Here is a 15,388-nt window from a genome sequence, read left to right as displayed (position 1 = left end):
GGCACTTCGCAAAAAACACCTCTGTTTTCTTCCAAAATTTTGGATGTGTCCACGTTGCGCTTTGGGGTGTTTCCTGTCGCGGGCGCTAGGCCTACCCCGCAAGTGAGGTATCATTTTTATCGGGAGACTTGGGAGAACGCTGGGTGGAAGGAAATTTGTGGCTCCTCTCAGATTCCAGAACTTTCTGCCACAGAAATGTGAGGAACATGTGTTTTTTTAGCCAGATTTTGAGGTTTGCAAAGGATTCTGGGTAACAGAACCTGGTCCGAGCCCCACAAGTCACACAATCTTGGATTCCCCTAGGTCTCTAGTTTTCAGAAATGCACAGGTTTGGTATGTTTCCCTAGGTGCAGGCTGAGCTAGAGGCCAAAATCTACAGGTAGGCACTTCGCAAAAAACACCTCTGTTTTCTTTTTAAAAAATGGGATGTGTCCACGTTGCGTTTTGGGGCGTTTCCTGTCGCGGGCGCTAGGCCTACCCACACAAGTGAGGTATCATTTTTATCGGGAGACTTGGGGGAACGCTGGGTGGAAGGACATTTGTGGCTCCTCTCAGATTCCAGAACTTTCTGCCACAGAAATGTGAGGAACATGTGTTTTTTTAGCCAAATTTTGAGGTTTGCAAAGGATTCTGGGTAACAGAACCTGGTCCGAGCCCCACAAGTCACCCCATCTTGGATTCCCCTAGGTCTCTAGTTTTCAGAAATGCACAGGTTTGGTAGGTTTCCCTAGGTGCCGGCTGAGCTAGAGGCCAAAATCTACAGGTAGGCACTTCGCAAAAAACACCTCTGTTTTCTTCCAAAATTTTGGATGTGTCCACGTTGCGCTTTGGGGTGTTTCCTGTCGCGGGCGCTAGGCCTACCCACGCAAGTGAGGTATCATTTTTATCGGGAGACTTGGGGGAATGCTGGGTGGAAGGAAATTTGTGGCTCCTCTCAGATTCCAGAACTTTCTGCCACAGAAATGTGAGGAACATGTGTTTTTTTAGCCAAATTTTGAGGTTTGCAAAGGATTCTGGGTAACAGAACCTGGTCCGAGCCCCGCAAGTCACCCCATCTTGGATTCCCCTAGGTCTCTAGTTTTCAGAAATGCACAGGTTTGGTAGGTTTCCCTAGGTGCCGGCTGAGCTACAGGCCAAAATCTACAGGTAGGCACTTCGCAAAAAACACCTCTGTTTTCTTCCAAAATTTTGGATGTGTCCACGTTGCGCTTTGGGGTGTTTCCTGTCGCGGGCGCTAGGCCTACCCACGCAAGTGAGGTATCATTTTTATCGGGAGACTTGGGGGAACGCTGGGTGGAAGGACATTTGTGGCTCCTCTCAGATTCCAGAACTTTCTGCCACAGAAATGTGAGGAACATGTGTTTTTTTAGCCAAATTTTGAGGTTTGCAAAGGATTCTGGGTAACAGAACCTGGTCCGAGCCCCGCAAGTCACCCCATCTTGGATTCCCCTAGGTCTCTAGTTTTCAGAAATGCACAGGTTTGGTAGGTTTCCCTAGGTGCCGGCTGAGCTACAGGCCAAAATCTACAGGTAGGAACTTCGCAAAAAACACCTCTGTTTTCTTCCAAAATTTTGGATGTGTCCACGTTGCGCTTTGGGGTGTTTCCTGTCGCGGGCGCTAGGCCTACCCACGCAAGTGAGGTATCATTTTTATCGGGAGACTTGGGGGAACGCTGGGTGGAAGGAAATTTGTGGCTCCTCTCAGATTCCAGAACTTTCTGCCACAGAAATGTGAGGAACATGTGTTTTTTTAGCCAGATTTTGAGGTTTGCAAAGGATTCTGGGTAACAGAACCTGGTCCGAGCCCCACAAGTCACCCCATCTTGGATTCCCCTAGGTCTCTAGTTTTCAGAAATGCACAGGTTTGGTATGTTTCCCTAGGTGCCGGCTGAGCTAGAGGCCAAAATCTACAGGTAGGCTCTTCGCAAAAAACACCTCTGTTTTCTTCAAAAATTTTGGATGTGTCCACGTAGCGCTTTGGGGTGTTTCCTGTCGCGGGCGCTAGGCCTAACCACGCAAGTGAGGTATCATTTTTATCGGGAGACTTGGGTGAACGCTGGGTGGAAGGAAATTTGTGGCTCCTCTCAGATGCCAGAACTTTCTGCCACAGAAATGTGAGGAGCATGTGTTTTTTTAGCCAAATTTTGAGGTTTGCAAAGGATTCTGGGTAACAGAACCTGGTCCGAGCCCCGCAAGTCACCCCTCCTTGGATTCCCCTAGGTCTCTAGTTTTCAGAAATGCACAGGTTTGGTAGGTTTCCCTAGGTGCCGGCTGAGCTAGAGGCCAAAATCTACAGGTAGGCACTTCGCAAAAAACACCTCTGTTTTCTTCCAAAATTTTGGATGTGTCCACGTTGCGCTTTGGGGTGTTTCCTGTCGCGGGCGCTAGGCCTACCCACGCAAGTGAGGTATCATTTTTATCGGGAGACTTGGGGGAATGCTGGGTGGAAGGAAATTTGTGGCTCCTCTCAGATTCCAGAACTTTCTGCCACAGAAATGTGAGGAACATGTGTTTTTTTAGCCAAATTTTGAGGTTTGCAAAGGATTCTGGGTAACAGAACCTGGTCCGAGCCCCGCAAGTCACCCCTCCTTGGATTCCCCTAGGTCTCTAGTTTTCAGAAATGCACAGGTTTAGTAGGTTTCCCTAGGTGCCGGCTGAGCTAGAGGCCAAAATCTACAGGTAGGCACTTCGCAAAAAACACCTCTGTTTTCTTCCAAAATTTGGGATGTGTCCACGTTGCGCTTTGGGGTGTTTCCTGTCGCGGGCGCTAGGCCTACCCACGCAAGTGAGGTATCATTTTTATCGGGAGACTTGGGGGAATGCTGGGTGGAAGGAAATTTGTGGCTCCTCTCAGATTCCAGAACTTTCTGCCACAGAAATGTGAGGAACATGTGTTTTTTTAGCCAAATTTTGAGGTTTGCAAAGGATTCTGGGTAACAGAACCTGGTCCGAGCCCCGCAAGTCACCCCATCTTGGATTCCCCTAGGTCTCTAGTTTTCAGAAATGCACAGGTTTGGTAGGTTTCCCTAGGTGCCGGCTGAGCTAGAGGCCAAAATCTACAGGTAGGCACTTCGCAAAAAACACCTCTGTTTTCTTCCAAAATTTTGGATGTGTCCACGTTGCGCTTTGGGGTGTTTCCTGTCGCGGGCGCTAGGCCTAACCACGCAAGTGAGGTATCATTTTTATCGGGAGACTTGGGGGAACGCTGGGTGGAAGGAAATTTGTGGCTCCTCTCAGATTCCAGAACTTTCTGCCACAGAAATGTGAGGAACATGTGTTTTTTTAGCCAAATTTTGAGGTTTGCAAAGGATTCTGGGTAACAGAACCTGGTCCGAGCCCCACAAGTCACCCCATCTTGGATTCCCCTAGGTCTCTAGTTTTCAGAAATGCACAGGTTTGGTAGGTTTCCCTAGGTGCCGGCTGAGCTAGAGGCCAAAATCTACAGGTAGGCACTTCGCAAAAAACACCTCTGTTTTCTTCCAAAATTTTGGATGTGTCCACGTTGCGCTTTGGGGTGTTTCCTGTCGCGGGCGCTAGGCCTACCCACGCAAGTGAGGTATCATTTTCATCGGGAGACTTGGGGGAACGCTGGGTGGAAGGAAATTTGTGGCTCCTCTCAGATTCCAGAACTTTCTGCGACAGAAATGTGAGGAACATGTGTTTTTTTAGCCAGATTTTGAGGTTTGCAAAGGATTCTGGGTAACAGAACCTGGTCCGAGCCCCACAAGTCACCCCATCTTGGATTCCCCTAGGTCTCTAGTTTTCAGAAATGCACAGGTTTGGTATGTTTCCCTAGGTGCCGGCTGAGCTAGAGGCCAAAATCTACAGGTAGGCACTTCGCAAAAAACACCTCTGTTTTCTTCCAAAATTTTGGATGTGTCCACGTTGTGCTTTGGGGTGTTTCCTGTCGCGGGCGCTAGGCCTAACCACGCAAGTGAGGTATCATTTTTATCGGGAGACTTGGGGGAACGCTGGGTGGAAGGAAATTTGTGGCTCCTCTCAGATGCCAGAACTTTCTGCCACAGAAATGTGAGGAACATGTGTTTTTTTTCGCCAAATTTTGAGGTTTGCAAAGGATTCTGGGTAACAGAACCTGGTCCGAGCCCCGCAAGTCACCCCTCCTTGGATTCCCCTAGGTCTCTAATTTTCAGAAATGCACAGGTTTGGTAGGTTTCCCTAGGTGCCGGCTGAGCTAGAGGCCAAAATCTACAGGTAGGCACTTCGCAAAAAACACCTCTGTTTTCTTCCAAAATTTTGGATGTGTCCACGTAGCGCTTTGGGGTGTTTCCTGTCGCGGGCGCTAGGCCTAACCACGCAAGTGAGGTATCATTTTTATCGGGAGACTTGGGGGAACGCTGGGTGGAAGGAAATTTGTGGCTCCTCTCAGATTCCAGAACTTTCTGCCACAGAAATGTGAGGAACATGTGTTTTTTTAGCCAAATTCTGAGGTTTGCAAAGGATTCTGGGTAACAGAACCTGGTCCGAGCCCCGCAAGTCACCCCATCTTGGATTCCCCTAGGTCTCTAGTTTTCAGAAATGAACAGGTTTGGTAGGTGTCCCTAGGTGCCGGCTGAGCTAGAGGCCAAAATCTACAGGTAGGCACTTTGCAAAAAACACCTCTGTTTTCTTCCAAAATTTTGGATGCGTCCACGTTGCGCTTTGGGGTGTTTCCTGTCGCGGGCGCTAAGCCTACCCACGCAAGTGAGGTATCATTTTTATCGGGAGACTTGGGGGAACGCTGGGTGGAAGGAAATTTGTGGCTCCTCTCAGATTCCAGAACTTTCTGCCACAGAAATGTGAGGAACATGTGTTTTTTTAGCCAAATTTTGAGGTTTGCAAAGGATTCTGGGTAACAGAACCTGGTCCGAGCCCCGCAAGTCACCCCATCTTGGATTCCCCTAGGTCTCTAGTTTTCAGAAATGCACAGGTTTGGTAGGTTTCCCTAGGTGCCGGCTGAGCTAGAGGCCAAAATCTACAGGTAGGCACTTCGCAAAAAACACCTCTGTTTTCTTCCAAAATTTTGGATGTGTCCACGTTGCGCTTTGGGGTGTTTCCTGTCGCGGGCGCTAGGCCTAACCACGCAAGTGAGGTATCATTTTTATCGGGAGACTTCGGGGAACGCTGGGTGAAAGGAAATTTGTGGCTCCTCTCAGATGCCAGAACTTTCTGCCACAGAAATGTGAGGAGCATGTGTTTTTTTAGCCAAATTTTGAGGTTTGCAAAGGATTCTGGGTAACAGAACCTGGTCCGAGCCCCGCAAGTCACCCCATCTTCGATTCCCCTAGGTCTCTAGTTTTCAGAAATGCACAGGTTTGGTAGGTTTCCCTAGGTGCCGGCTGAGCTAGAGGCCAAAATCTACAGGTAGGCACTTCGCAAAAAACACCTCTGTTTTCTTCCAAAATTTTGGATGTGTCCACGTTGCGCTTTGAGGTGTTTCCTGTCGCGGGCGCTAGGCCTACCCACGCAAGTGAGGTATCATTTTTATCGGGAGACTTGGGGGAACGCTGGGTGGAAGGAAATTTGTGGCTCCTCTCAGATTCCAGAACTTTCTGCCACAGAAATGTGAGGAACATGTGTTTTTTTAGCCAAATTTTGAGGTTTGCAAAGGATTCTGGGTAACAGAACCTGGTCCGAGCCCCGCAAGTCACCCCATCTTGGATTCACCTAGGTCTCTAGTTTCAGAAATGCACAGGTTTGGTAGGTTTTCCTAGGTGCCGGCTGAGCTAGAGGCCAAAATCTACAGGTAGGCACTTCGCAAAAAACACCTCTGTTTTCTTTAAAAAAAATGGGATGTGTCCACGTTGCGTTTTGGGGCGTTTCCTGTCGCGGGCGCTAGGCCTACCCACACAAGTGAGGTATCATTTTTATCGGGAGACTTGGGGGAACGCTGGGTGGAAGGAAGTTTGTGGCTCCTCTCAGATTCCAGAACTTTCTGCCACAGAAATGTGAGGAACATGTGTTTTTTTAGCCAAATTTTGAGGTTTGCAAAGGATTCTGGGTAACAAAACCTGGTCCGAGCCCCACAAGTCACCCCATCTTGGATTCCCCTAGGTCTCTAGTTTTCAGAAATGCACAGGTTTGGTAGGTTTCCCTAGGTGCCGGCTGAGCTAGAGGCCAAAATCTACAGGTAGGCACTTCGCAAAAAACACCTCTGTTTTCTTCCAAAATTTTGGATGCGTCCACGTTGCGCTTTGGGGTGTTTCCTGTCGCGGGCGCTAGGCCTACCCACGCAAGTGAGGTATCATTTTTATCGGGAGACTTGGGGGAACGCTGGGTGGAAGGAAATTTGTGGCTCCTCTCAGATTCCAGAACTTTCTGCCACAGAAATGTGAGGAACATGTGTTTTTTTAGCCAATTTCTGAGGTTTGCAAAGGATTCTGGGTAACAGAACCTGGTCCGAGCCCCGCAAGTCACCCCATCTTGGATTCCCCTAGGTCTCTAGTTTTCAGAAATGCACAGGTTTGGTAGGTTTCCCTAGGTGCCGGCTGAGCTAGAGGCCAAAATCTACAGGTAGGCACTTCGCAAAAAACACCTCTGTTTTCTTCCAAAATTTTGGATGTGTCCTCGTTGCGCTTTGGGGTGTTTCCTGTCGCGGGCGCTAGGCCTAACCACGCAAGTGAGGTATCATTTTTATCGGGAGACTTGGGGGAACGCTGGGTGGAAGGAAATTTGTGGCTCCTCTCAGATGCCAGAACTTTCTGCCACAGAAATGTGAGGAGCATGTGTTTTTTTAGCCAAATTTTGAGGTTTGCAAAGGATTCTGGGTAACAGAAACTGGTCCGAGCCCCGCAAGTCACCCCTCCTTGGATTCCCCTAGGTCTCTAGTTTTCAGACATGCACAGGTTTGGTAGGTTTCCCTAGGTGCCGGCTGAGCTAGAGGCCAAAATCTACAGGTAGGCACTTTGCAAAAAACACCTGTTTTCTTCCAAAATTTTTGATGTGTCCACGTTGCGCTTTGGGGTGTTTCCTGTCGCGGGCGCTAGGCCTACCCACGCAAGTGAGGTATCATTTTTATCGGGAGACTTGGGGGAACGCTGGGTGGAAGGAAATTTGTGGCTCCTCTCAGATTCCAGAACTTTCTGCCACAGAAATGTGAGGAACATGTGTTTTTTTAGCCAAATTTTGAGGTTTGCAAAGGATTCTGGGTAACAGAACCTGGTCCGAGCCCCGCAAGTCACCTCATCTTGGATTCCCCTAGGTCTCTAGTTTTCAGAAATGCACAGGTTTGGTAGGTTTCCCTAGGTGCCGGCTGAGCTACAGGCCAAAATCTACAGGTAGGCACTTCGCAAAAAACACCTCTGTTTTCGTCCAAAATTTTGGATGTGTCCACGTTGTGCTTTGGGGTGTTTCCTGTCGCGGGCACTAGGCCTACCCACGCAATTGAGGTATCATTTTTATCGGGAGACTTGGGGGAATGCTGGGTGGAAGGAAATTTGTGGCTCCTCTCAGATTCCAGAACTTTCTGCCACAGAAATGTGAGGAACATGTGTTTTTTTAGCCAAATTTTGAGGTTTGCAAAGGATTCTGTGTAACAGAAACCTGGTCCGAGCCCCGCAAGTCACCCCATCTTGGATTCCCCTAGGTCTCTAGTTTTCAGAAATGCACAGGTTTGGTAGGTTTCCCTATGTGCCGGCTGAGCTAGAGGCCAAAATCTACATGTAGGCACTTCGCAAAAAAAACCTCTGTTTTCTTCCAAAATTTTGGATGTGTCCACATTGCGCTTTGGGGTGTTTCCTGTCGCAGGCGCTAGGCCTACCCACGCAAGTGAGGTATCATTTTTATCGGGAGACTTGGGGGAACGCTGGGTGGAAGGAAATTTGTGGCTCCTCTCAGATGCCAGAACTTTCTGCCACAGAAATGTGAGGAACATGTGTTTTTTTAGCCAAATTTTGAGGTTTGCAAAGGATTCTGGGTAACAGAACCTGGTCCGAGCCCCGCAAGTCACCCCATCTTGGATTCACCTAGGTCTCTAGTTTTCAGAAATGCACAGGTTTGGTAGGTTTTCCTAGGTGCCGGTTGAGCTACAGGCCAAAATCTACAGGTAGGCACTTCGCAAAAAACACCTCTGTTTTCTTTTAAAAAAATGGGATGTGTCCACGTTGCGTTTTGGGGCGTTTCCTGTCGCGGGCGCTAGGCCTACCCACACAAGTGAGGTATCATTTTTATCGGGAGACTTGGGGGAACGCTGGGTGGAAGGAAATTTGTGGCTCCTCTCAGATTCCAGAACTTTCTGCCACAGAAATGTGAGGAACATGTGTTTTTTTAGCCAAATTTTGAGGTTTGCAAAGGATTCTGGGTAACAGAACCTGGTCCGAGCCCCACAAGTCACCCCATCTTGGATTCCCCTAGGTCTCTAGTTTTCAGAAATGCACAGGTTTGGTATGTTTCCCTAGGTGCCGGCTGAGCTAGAGGCCAAAATCTACAGGTAGGCACTTCGCAAAAAACACCTCTGTTTTCTTCCAAAATTTTGGATGTGTCCACGTTGCGCTTTGGGGTGTTTCCTGTCGCGGGCGCTAGGCCTAACCACGCAAGTGAGGTATCATTTTTATCAGGAGACTTGGGGGAACGCTGGGTGGAAGGAAATTTGTGGCTCCTCTCAGATGCCAGAACTTTCTGCCACAGAAATGTGAGAAACATGTGTTTTATTAGCCAAATTTTGAGGTTTGCAAAGGATTCTGGGTAACAGAACCTGGTCCGAGCCCCGCAAGTCACCCCTCCTTGGATTCCCCTAGGTCTCTAATTTTCAGAAATGCACAGGTTTGGTAGGTTTCCCTAGGTGCCGGCTGAGCTAGAGGCCAAAATCTACAGGTAGGCACTTCGCAAAAAACACCTCTGTTTTCTTCCAAAATTTTGGATGTGTCCACTTTGCGCTTTGGGGTGTTTCCTGTCGCGGGCGCTAGGCCTACCCACGCAAGTGAGGTATCATTTTTATCGGGAGACTTGGGGGAACGCTGGGTGGAAGGAAATTTGTGGCTCCTCTCAGATTCCAGAACTTTCTGCCACAGAAATGTGAGGAACATGTGTTTTTTTAGCCAAATTCTGAGGTTTGCAAAGGATTCTGGGTAACAGAACCTGGTCCGAGCCCCGCAAGTCACCCCATCTTGGATTCCCCTAGGTCTCTAGTTTTCAGAAATGCACAGGTTTGGTAGGTTTCCCTAGGTGCCGGCTGAGCTAGAGGCCAAAATCTACAGGTAGGCACTTCGCAAAAAAAACCTCTGTTTTCTTCCAAAATTTTGGATGTGTCCACATTGCGCTTTGGGGTGTTTCCTGTCGCGGGCGCTAGGCCTACCCACGCAAGTGAGGTATCATTTTTATCGGGAGACTTGGGGGAACGCTGGGTGGAAGGAAATTTGTGGCTCCTCTCAGATTCCAGAACTTTCTGCCACAGAAATGTGAGGAACATGTGTTTTTTTAGCCAAATTTTGAGGTTTGCAAAGGATTCTGGGTAACAGAACGTGGTCCGAGCCCCACAAGTCACCCCATCTTGGATTCCCCTAGGTCTCTAGTTTTCAGAAATGCACAGGTTTGGTAGGTTTCCCTAGGTGCCGGCTGAGCTATAGGCCAAAATCTACAGGTAGGCACTTCGCAAAAAACACCTCTGTTTTCTTCCAAAAAGTTTGGATGTGTCCACGTTGCGCTTTGGGGTGTTTCCTGTCGCGGGCGCTAGGCCTAACCACGCAAGTGAGGTATCATTTTTATCGGGAGACTTGGGGGAACGCTGGGTGGAAGGAAATTTGTGGCTCCTCTCAGATGCCAGAACTTTCTGCCACAGAAATGTGAGGAGCATGTGTTTTTTTAGCCAAATTTTGAGGTTTGCAAAGGATTCTGGGTAACAGAACCTGGTCCGAGCCCCGCAAGTCACCCCTCCTTGGATTCCCCTAGGTCTCTAGTTTTCAGAAATGCACAGGTTTGGTAGGTTTCCCTAGGTGCCGGCTGAGCTAGAGGCCAAAATCTACAGGTAGGCACTTTGCAAAAAACACCTGTTTTCTTCCAAAATTTTTGATGTGTCCACGTTGCGCTTTGGGGTGTTTCCTGTCGCGGGCGCTAGGCCTACCCACGCAAGTGAGGTATCATTTTTATCGGGAGACTTGGGGGAACGCTGGGTGGAAGGAAATTTGTGGCTCCTCTCAGATTCCAGAACTTTCTGCCACAGAAATGTGAGGAACATGTGTTTTTTTAGCCAAATTTTGAGGTTTGCAAAGGATTCTGGGTAACAGAACCTGGTCCGAGCCCCGCAAGTCACCCCATCTTGGATTCCCCTAGGTCTCTAGTTTTCAGAAATGCACAGGTTTGGTAGGTTTCCCTAGGTGCCGGCTGAGCTACAGGCCAAAATCTACAGGTAGGCACTTCGCAAAAAACACCTCTGTTTTCTTCCAAAATTTTGGATGTGTCCACGTTGCGCTTTGGGGTGTTTCCTGTCGCGGGCGCTAGGCCTACCCACGCAAGTGAGGTATCATTTTTATCGGGAGACTTGGGGGAACGCTTGGTGGAAGGAAATTTGTGGCTCCTCTCAGATTCCAGAACTTTCTGCCACAGAAATGTGAGGAACATGTGTTTTTTTAGCCAAATTTTGAGGTTTGCAAAGGATTCTGGGTAACAGAACCTGGTCCGAGCCCCGCAAGTCACCCCATCTTGGATTCCCCTAGGTCTCTAGTTTTCAGAAATGCACAGGTTTGGTAGGTTTTCCTAGGTGCCGGCTGAGCTAGAGGCCAAAATCTACAGGTAGGCACTTCGCAAAAAACACCTCTGTTTTCTTCCAAAAAGTTTGGATGTGTCCACGTTGCGCTTTGGGGTGTTTCCTGTCGCGGGCGCTAGGCCTAACCACGCAAGTGAGGTATCATTTTTATCGGGAGACTTGGGGGAACGCTGGGTGGAAGGAAATTTGTGGCTCCTCTCAGATGCCAGAACTTTCTGCCACAGAAATGTGAGGAGCATGTGTTTTTTTAGCCAAATTTTGAGGTTTGCAAAGGATTCTGGGTAACAGAACCTGGTCCGAGCCCCGCAAGTCACCCCTCCTTGGATTCCCCTAGGTCTCTAGTTTTCAGAAATGCACAGGTTTGGTAGGTTTCCCTAGGTGCCGGCTGAGCTAGAGGCCAAAATCTACAGGTAGGCACTTTGCAAAAAACACCTGTTTTCTTCCAAAATTTTTGATGTGTCCACGTTGCGCTTTGGGGTGTTTCCTGTCGCGGGCGCTAGGCCTACCCACGCAAGTGAGGTATCATTTTTATCGGGAGACTTGGGGGAACGCTGGGTGGAAGGAAATTTGTGGCTCCTCTCAGATTCCAGAACTTTCTGCCACAGAAATGTGAGGAACATGTGTTTTTTTAGCCAAATTTGGAGGTTTGCAAAGGATTCTGGGTAACAGAACCTGGTCCGAGCCCCGCAAGTCACCCCATCTTGGATTCCCCTAGGTCTCTAGTTTTCAGAAATGCACAGGTTTGGTAGGTTTCCCTAGGTGCCGGCTGAGCTACAGGCCAAAATCTACAGGTAGGCACTTCGCAAAAAACACCTCTGTTTTCTTCCAAAATTTTGGATGTGTCCACGTTGCGCTTTGGGGTGTTTCCTGTCGCGGGCGCTAGGCCTACCCACGCAAGTGAGGTATCATTTTTATCGGGAGACTTGGGGGAACGCTGGGTGGAAGGAAATTTGTGGCTCCTCTCAGATTCCAGAACTTTCTGCCACAGAAATGTGAGGAACATGTGTTTTTTTAGCCAAATTTTGAGGTTTGCAAAGGATTCTGGGTAACAGAACCTGGTCCGAGCCCCGCAAGTCACCCCATCTTGGATTCCCCTAGGTCTCTAGTTTTCAGAAATGCACAGGTTTGGTAGGTTTCCCTAGGTGCCGGCTGAGCTAGAGGCCAAAATCTACAGGTAGGCACTTCGCAAAAAAAACCTCTGTTTTCTTCCCAAATTTTGGATGTGTCCACATTGCGCTTTGGGGTGTTTCCTGTCGCGGGCGCTAGGCCTACCCACGCAAGTGAGGTATCATTTTTATCGGGAGACTTGGGGGAACGCTGGGTGGAAGGAAATTTGTGGCTCCTCTCAGATGCCAGAACTTTCTGCCACAGAAATGTGAGGAACATGTGTTTTTTTAGCCAAATTTTGAGGTTTGCAAAGGATTCTGGGTAACAGAACCTGGTCCGAGCCCCGCAAGTCACCCCATCTTGGATTCACCTAGGTCTCTAGTTTTCAGAAATGCACAGGTTTGGTAGGTTTTCCTAGGTGCCGGCTGAGCTACAGGCCAAAATCTACAGGTAGGCACTTCGCAAAAAACACCTCTGTTTTCGTCCAAAATTTTGGATGTGTCCACATTGCGCTTTGGGGTGTTTCCTGTTGCGGGCGCTAGGCCTACCCACGCAAGTGAGGTATCATTTTTATCGGGAGACTTGGGGGAACGCTGGGTGGAAGGAAATTTGTGGCTCCTCTCAGATGCCAGAACTTTCTGCCACAGAAATGTGAGGAACATGTGTTTTTTTAGCCAAATTCTGAGGTTTGCAAAGGATTCTGGGTAACAGAACCTGGTCCGAGCCCCGCAAGTCACCCCATCTTGGATTCCCCTAGGTCTCTAGTTTTCAGAAATGCACAGGTTTGGTAGGTTTCCCTAGGTGCCGGCTGAGCTAGAGGCCAAAATCTACAGGTAGGCACTTTGCAAAAAACACCTGTTTTCTTCCAAAATTTTTGATGTGTCCACGTTGCGCTTTGGGGTGTTTCCTGTCGCGGGCGCTAGGCCTACCCACGCAAGTGAGGTATCATTTTTATCGGGAGACTTGGGGAACGCTGGGTGGAAGGAAATTTGTGGCTCCTCTCAGATTCCAGAACTTTCTGCCACAGAAATGTGAGGAACATGTGTTTTTTTAGCCAAATTTTGAGGTTTGCAAAGGATTCTGGGTAACAGAACCTGGTCCGAGCCCCGCAAGTCACCCCATCTTGGATTCCCCTAGGTCTCTAGTTTTCAGAAATGCACAGGTTTGGTAGGTTTCCCTAGGTGCCGGCTGAGCTAGAGGCCAAAATCTACAGGTAGGCACTTCGCAAAAAACACCTCTGTTTTCTTCCAAAATTTTGGATGTGTCCACGTTGCGCTTTGGGGTGTTTCCTGTCGCGGGCGCTAGGCCTACCCACGCAAGTGAGGTATCATTTTTATCGGGAGACTTGGGGGAACGCTTGGTGGAAGGAAATTTGTGGCTCCTCTCAGATTCCAGAACTTTCTGCCACAGAAATGTGAGGAACATGTGTTTTTTTAGCCAAATTTTGAGGTTTGCAAAGGATTCTGGGTAACAGAACCTGGTCCGAGCCCCGCAAGTCACCCCATCTTGGATTCCCCTAGGTCTCTAGTTTTCAGAAATGCACAGGTTTGGTAGGTTTTCCTAGGTGCCGGCTGAGCTAGAGGCCAAAATCTACAGGTAGGCACTTCGCAAAAAACACCTCTGTTTTCTTCCAAAAAGTTTGGATGTGTCCACGTTGCGCTTTGGGGTGTTTCCTGTCGCGGGCGCTAGGCCTAACCACGCAAGTGAGGTATCATTTTTATCGGGAGACTTGGGGGAACGCTGGGTGGAAGGAAATTTGTGGCTCCTCTCAGATGCCAGAACTTTCTGCCACAGAAATGTGAGGAGCATGTGTTTTTTTAGCCAAATTTTGAGGTTTGCAAAGGATTCTGGGTAACAGAACCTGGTCCGAGCCCCGCAAGTCACCCCTCCTTGGATTCCCCTAGGTCTCTAGTTTTCAGAAATGCACAGGTTTGGTAGGTTTCCCTAGGTGCCGGCTGAGCTAGAGGCCAAAATCTACAGGTAGGCACTTTGCAAAAAACACCTGTTTTCTTCCAAAATTTTTGATGTGTCCACGTTGCGCTTTGGGGTGTTTCCTGTCGCGGGCGCTAGGCCTACCCACGCAAGTGAGGTATCATTTTTATCGGGAGACTTGGGGGAACGCTGGGTGGAAGGAAATTTGTGGCTCCTCTCAGATTCCAGAACTTTCTGCCACAGAAATGTGAGGAACATGTGTTTTTTTAGCCAAATTTGGAGGTTTGCAAAGGATTCTGGGTAACAGAACCTGGTCCGAGCCCCGCAAGTCACCCCATCTTGGATTCCCCTAGGTCTCTAGTTTTCAGAAATGCACAGGTTTGGTAGGTTTCCCTAGGTGCCGGCTGAGCTACAGGCCAAAATCTACAGGTAGGCACTTCGCAAAAAACACCTCTGTTTTCTTCCAAAATTTTGGATGTGTCCACGTTGTGCTTTGGGGTGTTTCCTGTCGCGGGCGCTAGGCCTACCCACGCAAGTGAGGTATCATTTTTATCGGGAGACTTGGGGGAACGCTGGGTGGAAGGAAATTTGTGGCTCCTCTCAGATTCCAGAACTTTCTGCCACAGAAATGTGAGGAACATGTGTTTTTTTAGCCAAATTTTGAGGTTTGCAAAGGATTCTGGGTAACAGAACCTGGTCCGAGCCCCGCAAGTCACCCCATCTTGGATTCCCCTAGGTCTCTAGTTTTCAGAAATGCACAGGTTTGGTAGGTTTCCCTAGGTGCCGGCTGAGCTAGAGGCCAAAATCTACAGGTAGGCACTTCGCAAAAAAAACCTCTGTTTTCTTCCCAAATTTTGGATGTGTCCACATTGCGCTTTGGGGTGTTTCCTGTCGCGGGCGCTAGGCCTACCCACGCAAGTGAGGTATCATTTTTATCGGGAGACTTGGGGGAACGCTGGGTGGAAGGAAATTTGTGGCTCCTCTCAGATGCCAGAACTTTCTGCCACAGAAATGTGAGGAACATGTGTTTTTTTAGCCAAATTTTGAGGTTTGCAAAGGATTCTGGGTAACAGAACCTGGTCCGAGCCCCGCAAGTCACCCCATCTTGGATTCACCTAGGTCTCTAGTTTTCAGAAATGCACAGGTTTGGTAGGTTTTCCTAGGTGCCGGCTGAGCTACAGGCCAAAATCTACAGGTAGGCACTTCGCAAAAAACACCTCTGTTTTCTTCCAAAATTTTGGATGTGTCCACATTGCGCTTTGGGGTGTTTCCTGTTGCGGGCGCTAGGCCTACCCACGCAAGTGAGGTATCATTTTTATCGGGAGACTTGGGGGAACGCTGGGTGGAAGGAAATTTGTGGCTCCTCTCAGATGCCAGAACTTTCTGCCACAGAAATGTGAGGAACATGTGTTTTTTTAGCCAAATTCTGAGGTTTGCAAAGGATTCTGGGTAACAGAACCTGGTCCGAGCCCCGCAAGTCACCCCATCTTGGATTCCCCTAGGTCTCTAGTTTTCAGAAATGCACAGGTTTGGTAGGTTTCCCTAGGTGCCGGCTGAGCTAGAGGCCAAAATCTACAGGTAGGCACTTCGCAAAAAAAACCTCTGTTTTCTTCCAAAATTTTGGATGTGTCCACATTGCGCTTTGGGGTGTTTC

Source organism: Pleurodeles waltl, chromosome 4_2 (genome assembly GCF_031143425.1).
Source record: "Pleurodeles waltl isolate 20211129_DDA chromosome 4_2, aPleWal1.hap1.20221129, whole genome shotgun sequence".
NCBI classification, from domain to species: domain Eukaryota; kingdom Metazoa; phylum Chordata; class Amphibia; order Caudata; family Salamandridae; genus Pleurodeles; species Pleurodeles waltl.
Note: the sequence above shows the minus strand (reverse complement) of the source record.